We start from the raw sequence: 9,815 nt of genomic DNA, 5'->3' as shown, positions 1-9,815 counted from the left end.
GTTTTGGGTTTTGAGATTTTCATTCAGGCGTTTCTAACACTTAAGCATCTGGTTTGTAATGACTTGAGGATCTTTGTTCAATGCTAGTTACTTACTCACTTTCACTGACTAATTTATTTCCCATTATAGCTAGCTAGTATAATAGCCAGTTATCTGAAAGCTATGTTCTTAGCTTAGAGCTAGTTAGTAAGCTAGCCTCCGATCCGAAACTACATGACCAGTTGACTACCTTACTTTTATTAGCTACATTTCCAGCATTATAGCTCGCTAATAAGCTAGCCAGCGATCTGAAACTACATTGCGAGTTACATTTCTAGCATTCTATCTAGCTAGTAAAAAAAGCCAACTAGCAATCCATTGCAAAATACGGCGTTACTTTTACTAGCTGTCTGTTATTGTCACAGGTAGCTGTTAGCTAGCCTGCTATCAGAGCCTACATAGCAATTATTTACATAATTTTACTAGCTAGATTTCAAACAATATAGCTAGCAAGATATAAAAGTCCAAACCTACATTCTAAATTACTTTCTTACTTTTACGAGCGATATTTCAAGAATTGTAGCTAGCTAGTAAATTAGCGAGCTATCTAAAACTATAATGCGTGTTACTTCCTGAATTTTACTAGCTAGATTTCAAGCATTTGATCTAGCTGTTAAGTTAGCCATCTAAACTTACATTGTGAGTTACTTCATTACTTCTACTAGCGGGTAGTCTAGCATTATAGCTAGCTGGTAAGCTAGCGAGCTATTCGATTCGACATTGCCAATTATACCCTAATTGGTTAAATTTCAAACATTATAGCTTGCCAGTAAGATAAATACCTATCTGAACTTTCATTTAAAAATACTTCCTTACTTAACTATTTCTATTTCAAGAATTGTAGCTAGCTAGTAAATTAGCGAGCTATCTAAAACTATAATGCGAGTTACTTCCTGACTTTTACTAGCTAGATTTCAAGCATTTGATCTAACTGCTAAGATAGACAGGTATCTAGACTTACATTGCGAGTTACTTCACTACTTTTACTAGCGGGTAGTCTAGCAGTATAGCTAGCTAGTAAGCTAGCAAGCTATTCGATTAAACATTACAAACTATACGCTTATTGGCTAAATTTCAAACATTAAAACTTGCTAGTAAGATAGACACCTAGCCAAACTGTCCTTTAAAAATACTTCCTTACTTTTGCTATCTATATTTCGAGAAATGGAGCTAGCTAGTAAATTAGCGGGCTATCTAAAACTATAATGCGAGTTACATCCTGACTTTTAATAGCTAGATTCCAAGCATTTGATCTAGATGTTAAGTTAGCTATCTAAACTTACATTGTGAGTTACTTCATTACTTCTACTAGCGGGTAGTCTAGCATTATAGCTAGCTAGTAATCTAGCGAGCTATTCGATTCAACAATGCAAATTATACCCTTATTGGCTAAATTTCAAACATAGCTTGCTAGTAAGATAGACACCTATCTGAACTTTCATTAAAAAATACTTCCTTACTTTTGATATCTACATTTCAAGAAATGTAGCTAGCTAGTAAGCTAGCGAGCTATCTAAAACTATAATGCGAGTTACATCCTGAATTTTACTAGCTAGATTTCAAGCATTTGATCTAACTGTTAAGATAGACAGGTATCTGAACTTACATTGCGAGTTACTTCACTACTTTTACTAGCGGGTATTCTAGCATCATAGCTAGCTAGTAAGCTAGCGAGCTATTCGATTCAACATTGCAAATTATACCCTAACTGGGTAAATTTCAAACATTAGAACTTGCTAGTAAGATAGACACCTAGCCAAACTTTCATTACCAACATACTTTCTTACTTTTACTATCTAGATTTCTAGGTTTATAGCTAGCTGTTAAGCTAGCAAGCTATCTGAATCTACATTGTGAAGCATGTGCTTACTTTTACTAGCTAACCTACCTAGATTACGAAATACCTTCTTGTACTGGCTAAATTTCAAGCTAACTTATAAGTTAGCCTGCTAGCCAAACCTAGACACCAGAATGCTCCCTTCAAGATTTACAGACCAGCTCGTTGTCATTATGGTAGGGTGTGTCTTGGGCATATACAGCCTGGTGACGCCCATCCCTCTCCAGGCTAACCCATGTTTCCACCCGGTCTTGAACAGGGGCCCTTTCGCTAACGTGCTAACCTCTCTTGAGTCTTGATAACATCACGGTTTAGCTAATGCAGGGGTCTCAAACTCAATCTCTTGAGGGCCACTGGAACTAGGGTCCAGTTTTCCATAAAGAAGTCTGAAAAAACATGTCACTCTTCTCAAATTTTGATTTTTTTCTAATTCCCTACACAAAACAAAATCTAAAAATTATCAAGTCATCATATGAAATCAATAAAAGAGTCATAAATGAATTCATAGTCTGCTAGGGCTACACTTAAAGGGACAGTGTATATAACCTGACCTAAATGGAAATAATTGTCCACCATCTTTGAAAAAAACAAAAAAAACTGTCAAAAGGTTGGGCAAACTAATCAAAAAAATTGCTTAAGGCTTATTTCGAGTCTCCGTAGATGGTATGGCCGTTATTTTTAGGGGCACTTTAGAATACAGTGACATTTAGTGGTCAAATAATAAACACTGTCCCTTTAACTTTTATATCAAGCCGTGGACCTCAAACTATCCACCAGAGGGCGGCAATGGTCCCCCCTGACAGGCCTGGAGTTGAGGGATAGTCAAGTCATGTTTATTTGTGACGCCCTTAATCACAAAGAGTCTCAAAGGGCTGCACAGATTAACCACAGACTATTATTACAGACTATTATGACACCATCCCCTGATCTAAAACCTACATGAGGGCAAGGAAAAACTCAAAAACCTCAAGTCAAGTCATGTTTATTTGTGGCGCCCTTAATCGCAAAGAGTCTCAAAGGGCTGCACAGATTAACCAATGACTATTATTACAGACTATTATGACTCTATTCCCTGATCTAAAGCCTACATGAGGGCAAGGGAAAACTCAAAAACCTCAAGTCATGTTTATTTGTGACGCCCTTAATCGCATAGAGTCTCAAAGGGCTGCACAGATTAACCACAGACTATTATTACAGACTATTATGACACCATCCCCTGATCTAAAACCTACATGAGGGCAAGGGAAAACTCAAAAACCTCAACATGAGGAAAATGAAGTGGACTTTGTATTTATTGTTTATTGGGCTTTACTTGTTTCAAAATATGTGATTGTGAATGTCTTACTACCTCACTCAAGTGAGATTTCATGTCTTTTTCTTTGACTCGCTTGCCTCAAAATGTTTCCAAACTGGAGATTGTCTTAAAAAAACTCCAACTTGGTTGGAGGTTACTTTGACCCGGTGTTTTTCAACCTTTTTGAGCTGAAAATATCTCTAAGCATACTGTTTGTTGAAAATTTTTAAAACTTAAGCTGACATTATAAAGTTGTTCTTATCGTTTGTGGTCACGGTGACTCGGGAAGTAATACATGACAGGACTAGAACAGGATCAGGACCCAAATGTGTGACGTTCTCACACAAGACTTTTATTTACTCGAAATGGGGAGCCATGCACGTTAGGCAGCAGTCTGGCGTGGAAAGACAGGAAGCCAGAGGCCGACGAGATCGATTCCTATTGCCCGAGTTGATATCGGACAGATGGGGTCGATACTGGACAGGATGGGACAGACAGGATTGATATCAAAACAGGATATCGAAAATAAACAGGAGAAACTAGGGGGGGAACGAAAACTGGAGAAGATAATAAACAGGACAGAAATAGACGGAAACAAAACTGGAATCCGAAATTAAACAGGACAAAATAAACGGGAACAAGACCGGACAGGAAATACCAACAGGAACAGGACTGAGTTGAAACCCACGTCTTGCGGGGCAGAAGTTTGTTGACAGGCTGACAAGTGAAGCGTGAGCGCTCTGAGCTTAAAATGGACAGGAAGCCAATCTGTCAACGAGCGGGCGGGGCCAATTGGGCGCCATGGCAACCGTGACAGGAAAATGTAAAACTCGAAATATTTCGGAATGCTTTGAGGATTCAACTAAAAACGCATTCAAGGCAATCCTAACTTTATCACATGTGTTAGGTGGGGTGCGTAGTTTCAGGTGCACTTACAAATTTTAAAACGATACATTTTCTTGATTAAGTATATGTTAACGATGCCCAGCTGAGTTCAAAGAGTCTTTAGAGATGTTTTTTGCCTGTTTTCTTAAACGGTAAATGGACTGCATTTCTATAGCGATTTTACATGCCACTGAAGTGCTTTACAATGTACTTCACACACACACACACACACATCTATTTGCTTATCAGGGGCAATAAGGGGTTCAGTGTCGTGCTCAAGGACACTTTAAAATTAAACACGGAGGAGCCAGGTATCGAACCTGTCATGTTTGCTGCTGGTTCTGATTGGCTCCCTGTCACTATTTGAACCCAGTCCTGTCTGCCCCCCTTTGTCAGTCCGTCTGCGAACGTCAGCGTATACTAGGCAAGTCTTTTTTTGACCCTGACTCCAACCTGTCCCGTTTTTGCTCCCGTCTGTCTCCGGCTACGACCTGTTTTGATCCTGACCACGTCTGCTCTTATGACCTCTTTTTGTCCCAGACTATGTCTACTCTCCTGTTCTGGCTTACGAGTCGTTTCCGACCCCGACCACACTGTTTTCCCAGTCCCGCCCGGCTACTGACCTGTTTTTTTCCGTCCCTGACACCGCCATCGCTCGCTACGGAAAATCGACTTCTGTGTTCAGATTACAATCCGAGTACGAGAGCGACTTGCTTCCCGTGTCCAGCGAACACCGGATCGTGGGCGCAGCCCTTTCCTCTTTCCTTCAATAAAAATTGTGAGAAACGTCACGCGATTGGGTCCTGTTTCCGTTCTGGTCCTGACAGAACCTACCACCTCATGAGCTGGTATTTCGGCCACAGAGTCAATACGTTGGAGGAAAGGAGGCAGAGGGGACTGGGGGGAAAAGAGTGATTTCATACATATGCTTGCGGTTTTCTTTTCTTCTAGGATGAAAATGGTGAAAGTAAGAAAAGGGACTGTTTCAAAATCAGTCCAAATGCTAAGCAAAACCCCCAAAATGATGAAAAAGGAAGAGTTTTTTTGAGAACATCTAAGAATTTCCCATACAAAAGGAGCTTGACGCAGGCTGCAATGACGATTTTAGCCATTAGATGGCGTCAGTGAGTAGAATATTTTGAAATAACCATCTTTAACTACAAACAACAGTCTAACAATAAAAAGTGTCACTTCAGTCGTGTTTTCCAGGCCAGTAATAATGGCTAACACTGTAATGCTAACATGCTGCTAGACAAAAACAAATACTGTTTCCCGTGATCTACCGGTAGTACTTCTGGGGTCCACTGGTAGATCTCGATGAGCACCCCTGGATTAGATTAACCCTCGTTGTTTTGCTTACCGCTTGCGTTTAATTTCAAGTATTTTAAGAGCTTAAAAAAAACTATGATCGTTTGTTGCCGGGTTTCCATTTTCGGCACGATGCGTTCGGGTGCTTTTGGAGAACGCGGTGTCTTCGCTCAAAGGTCTGGAGTGATGTACGTGGTGTGTTCCCGCTGTCATTGTGTCTTGTTTATTGTGTCGGATTCTTACTAGCGTGCTCATACGATATATTAATAATGTCTTTTTTTTGGGGAAAAATTTTGGTGCAATGGATTATTCATGTAACAAATCTTTATTGACATGCGTTAACCTCGACATGTGCAGTGAAAACCAATAAAATCTGAAGAAAAAAATCAAAGGAAGTTGTCTTTATTCGAAAATCGTCAAATACCGTACTTTCTGGACTATAAGGCGCACCTGTCACGATTTCCGATATGCTTCCCCTGTGCCCGTTCCCTTGGCTGCCTAGGACTCTGATTGGCTCTCTGTCCCTATTTAAATCCACTCCCATCTGCCCCCTTTTGTCAGTCCGTCTGTGAACCTCAGTTAACCCTAGGCAAGCCTTTTTCGACCCTGACTCCCACCTGTTTTTTGCTCCCAGCTTCGACCTGTTTTTTGTCCCCCACCACATCTACTCTCCTTCCCGGGCTTTCGACCCGTTTTCGACCCCGACCACGTTTTTTTGCTCTCCTGTCCCGGCTACTGACCTGTTCTTCCGTTCCCGATACCGCCATCGCTCGCCACGGAAAATCCAATTCTGCGTCCAGCAATCACTGGATCTCTTTCTTCCAATAAAACTTGTGAGAAACACAACGCAAGTGGGTCCTATATTCAAATATTGTAGTTTCTGGACTGTAAGGCGCACCTGTCACGATTACCGATATGCTTCACCTGTGCCCGTTCCTTTGGCTGCCTAGGAGTCTGATTGGCTCTCTGTCCCTATTTAAATCCACTCCCATCTGCCCCCTTTTGTCAGTCCGTCTGTGAACCTCAGTTAACACTAGGCAAGCCTTTTTCGACCCTGACTCCCACCTGTTTTTTGCTCCCGTCTGTCTCCCGGCTTCGACCTGTTTTTTTATCCTGAGCACGTCTATTCTCCCGTCCAGGCTTTCGACCTCTTTTTATCCCTGACCACGTCTAGTCTCCTCCTGGCTTCCGACTCGTTTCCGACCACGTTTTTGCTCTCCTGTCCCGGCTACTGACCCGTTTTTTTCCGTTCCCGACAACGCCATGGCTTACCTCGGACGATCCACTTCCGCGTTCAGAGCGACCTGCTTCCCGCATCCAGCTATCACCGGATCATGGGCGCAACCCTTTCTCTTTCTTCCAATAAAACTTGTGAGAAACGCAACGCAAGTGGGTCCTGTCTCTGTTCTGGTCCTGACAGCACCTGAAAATCCCAAATTTCAGTTATTCCAAAATGCGCCTCATTATGCGGTTATCTTTACGAAAAAAAGATGAAATTGTCAAATACCGTACTTTCTGGACTATAAGGCGCACCTGTCATGATTACCGATATGCTTCACCTGTGCGCCAACTGCCTGGGACTCTGATTGGCTCTCTGTCCCTATTTAAATCCACTCCTATCTGTCCCCTTTTGTCAGTCCGTCTGCGAACCTCAGTTAACCCTAGGCAAGCCTTTTTCGAACCTGACTCCCACCTGTTTATGCTCCCGTTTGTCTCCCGGCTTCAACCTGTTTTTTGTCCCCCACCACCTCTACTCTCCTTCCCGGGCTTTCGACCCGTTTCCGACCCCGACCACGTTTTTGCTCTCCTGTCCCGGCTACTGCCCTGTTTTTCCGATACCGCCATCGCTCGCCACGGAAGATCCAATTCTGCGTCCAGCAATCACTGGATCTCTTTCTTCCAATAAAACTGTTTTTTGATCCTGACCACGTCTATTCTCCCATCCCGGCTGTCGACCTCTTTTTGTCCCCCACCACGTCTACTCTCCTTCCCTGGCTCTTTCTCTCTCTCCCTCTGTCTCTGTCTCCCCATCTTTCTCACCATCTCTCTTTGTGTCTCTCTTTTTCTTCCTCGCCAATTCTCTCTTTGTATCTTTCCCTCCCCTCAACTCTCTCTTCATCTCTTTTTCTCTCTCCCTAACTCACTCTCTCTCCATCTCTCTCTTTCCTCAACTCTCTCCTATTTCTTAATCCCTCACTCTCCCCCCCCCCCTTTCACCTCGTGCTCTCTCTCTCTCCCCAAAACACTCTCTCTCCCTTACCCTCCTCCTCCCTCTCACTCTCTCTGTCTCTCTTCCTGTCTCCTTAACTCTTTCTCCATCTCTCTTTCTTCCTCCCCAATTCTCTCTGCGTATCTGTCCCTCCCCTCAACTCTCTCTCCATCTCTCTTTCTTTCTCTCTTTCATCCTCCCCAATTCTCTCTCTGTATCTCTCCCTCCCCTCAACTCTCTCCTATCTCTTTATCCCTCACTGTTTTCCCACTCCCCCCTTCACCTCTTGCTCTCTCTCTCCCCAAAACACTCTATCTCCCTTACCCCCCTCCTCTCACTTTCCCTCTCCCTCTCTCCCTGTCAGTCTTGCTGTCTCCTTAACTCTCTCTCCATCTCTCTTTCTCTCCATCTCTTTCTTCTTCCCCAATTCTCTCTCTCTATCCCTCCCTCCCCTCAACTCTCTCATCTCTTTTTCTCTCTCCCTATTTCACTCTCTCTCCATATCTCTCTTTACTCAACTCTCTCTTATCTCTTTATCCCTCACTCTCTTCCTACTCCCCCCTTTCACCGCTTGCTCTTTCTCTCCCCATAACACTCTCTCTCCCTTACCTCCCTCCTTCCCATCTCTCTCTCTCTCTCTCTGTCCCTCTCGCTGTCTCCTCAACTCTCTCTCCATCTCTCTTTCTTTCTCTCTTTCGTTCTCCCAAATTCTCTCTCTGTATCTCTCCGTCCCCTCAACTCTCTCTTCATCTCTTTTTTCTTCAACTCTCTCTCTTTATCCCTCACTGTTTTCCCACTCCCCCATTCACATCTTGCTCTCTCTCTCCATAACACTCTCTCTCCCTCACCCCCCTCCTCCCACTTTCTCTCTCTCTCTCTCTCTTTCTCTCTCTCTCTCTCGCTGTCTCCCCAACTCTCTCTCTGTCGCTTTCTTTCTCTCTTTCATCCTCCCCTATTCTCTCTCTGTATCTGTCCCTCCCCTCTACTTTCTCTTCATCTTTCTCTCTCTCCCTAACTCACTCTCTCTCCATCTCTCTTTCGTCAACGCTCTCCTATCTCTTTATCCCTCACTCTCTTCCCACTCCCCCCCCGTTCACCTCTTGCTCTCTCTCTCCCCAAAACACTCTCTCCCTCACCCCCTTCCCCCCCCCCTCTCTCTCTCTCTCTCTCTCTCTCTCTCTCTCTCTTGATGTCTCCCCACCTCTCTCTATCTCTCTTTCTTTCTCTCTTTCATCCTCCCCAATTCTCTCTCCGTATCTCTCCCTCCCCTTAACTCTCTCTCTCTTCTCTTTTTCTCTCTCCCTGACTCGCTCTCTCTCCATCTCTCTTTCCTCAACTCTCTCCTATCTCTTTATCCCTCACTCTCTTCCCCCCCCCCGTTCACCTCTTGCTCTCTCTCCCCAAAACACTCTCTCCCTCACCCCCTTCTCCTCTCTCTCTCTCTCTCTCTCTCTCTCTCTCTCTCTCTCTCTCTCTTTCTCTCTCTCTCTTTCTCTCTCTTGATGTCTCCCCAACTCTCTCTCTCCATCTCTCTTTCTTTCTCTCTTTCATCCTTCCCAATTCTCTCTCTGTATCTCTCCCTCCCCTCAACTCTCTCTCCTATCTCTCTATCTCTCACTGTTTTCACACTCCCCCATTCACATCTTGCTCTCTCTCTCTCCCCAAAACACTCTCTCTCCCTCATCCCCCTCCTCCCACTTTCTCTCTCTCTCTTTCTCTCTCTCTCTTTCTCTCTCTCTCTGCATACCGACGGTTAATCACCATTGTCAACGGTGAAAAGAATTCCTAAGAATTTTGAGATTTTTGACCCGGGAGGTATTTTTTTCGGCGATGAATTATAAAAGCGAAGCCTTGAAATTGGCCAAATTTTCCAGGTCGGGGTGTGTCCCACAACGAGGTCCTTGTTCCTGTCGGGTGGGGCCGCTAATAGCGCCATTAGCGTAGCAACACTTTGTTCTCATGCCTGCGGGTTCAATTACTTTAAGTGGACTCTTGACGAAAGAAAAAAAAAGTGTGGTCGGGGTCAGAAACGAGTCAAGAACGGTAGAGTAGACGTAGTCGGGGACAAAAAGAAGTCGTAAGCCAGAACAGGAGAGTAGACGTAGTTAGGGACGAAAAGAAGTCGTGGGCCAGGATGGGAGAGCAGACGTGGTCAGGATCATAACAGGTCGTAGCTGAAAACAGACGGGAGCAAAAACAGGACAGGTGGAAGTCGGGTTCGAAAAAGGCTTGCCTAGTATACA

Source organism: Urocampus carinirostris, chromosome 2 (genome assembly GCF_059441175.1).
Source record: "Urocampus carinirostris isolate Australia breed hairy pipefish chromosome 2, RoL_Ucar_1.0, whole genome shotgun sequence".
Taxonomy (NCBI): Eukaryota; Metazoa; Chordata; class Actinopteri; order Syngnathiformes; family Syngnathidae; genus Urocampus; species Urocampus carinirostris.
This window is presented reverse-complemented; position numbering follows the sequence as displayed.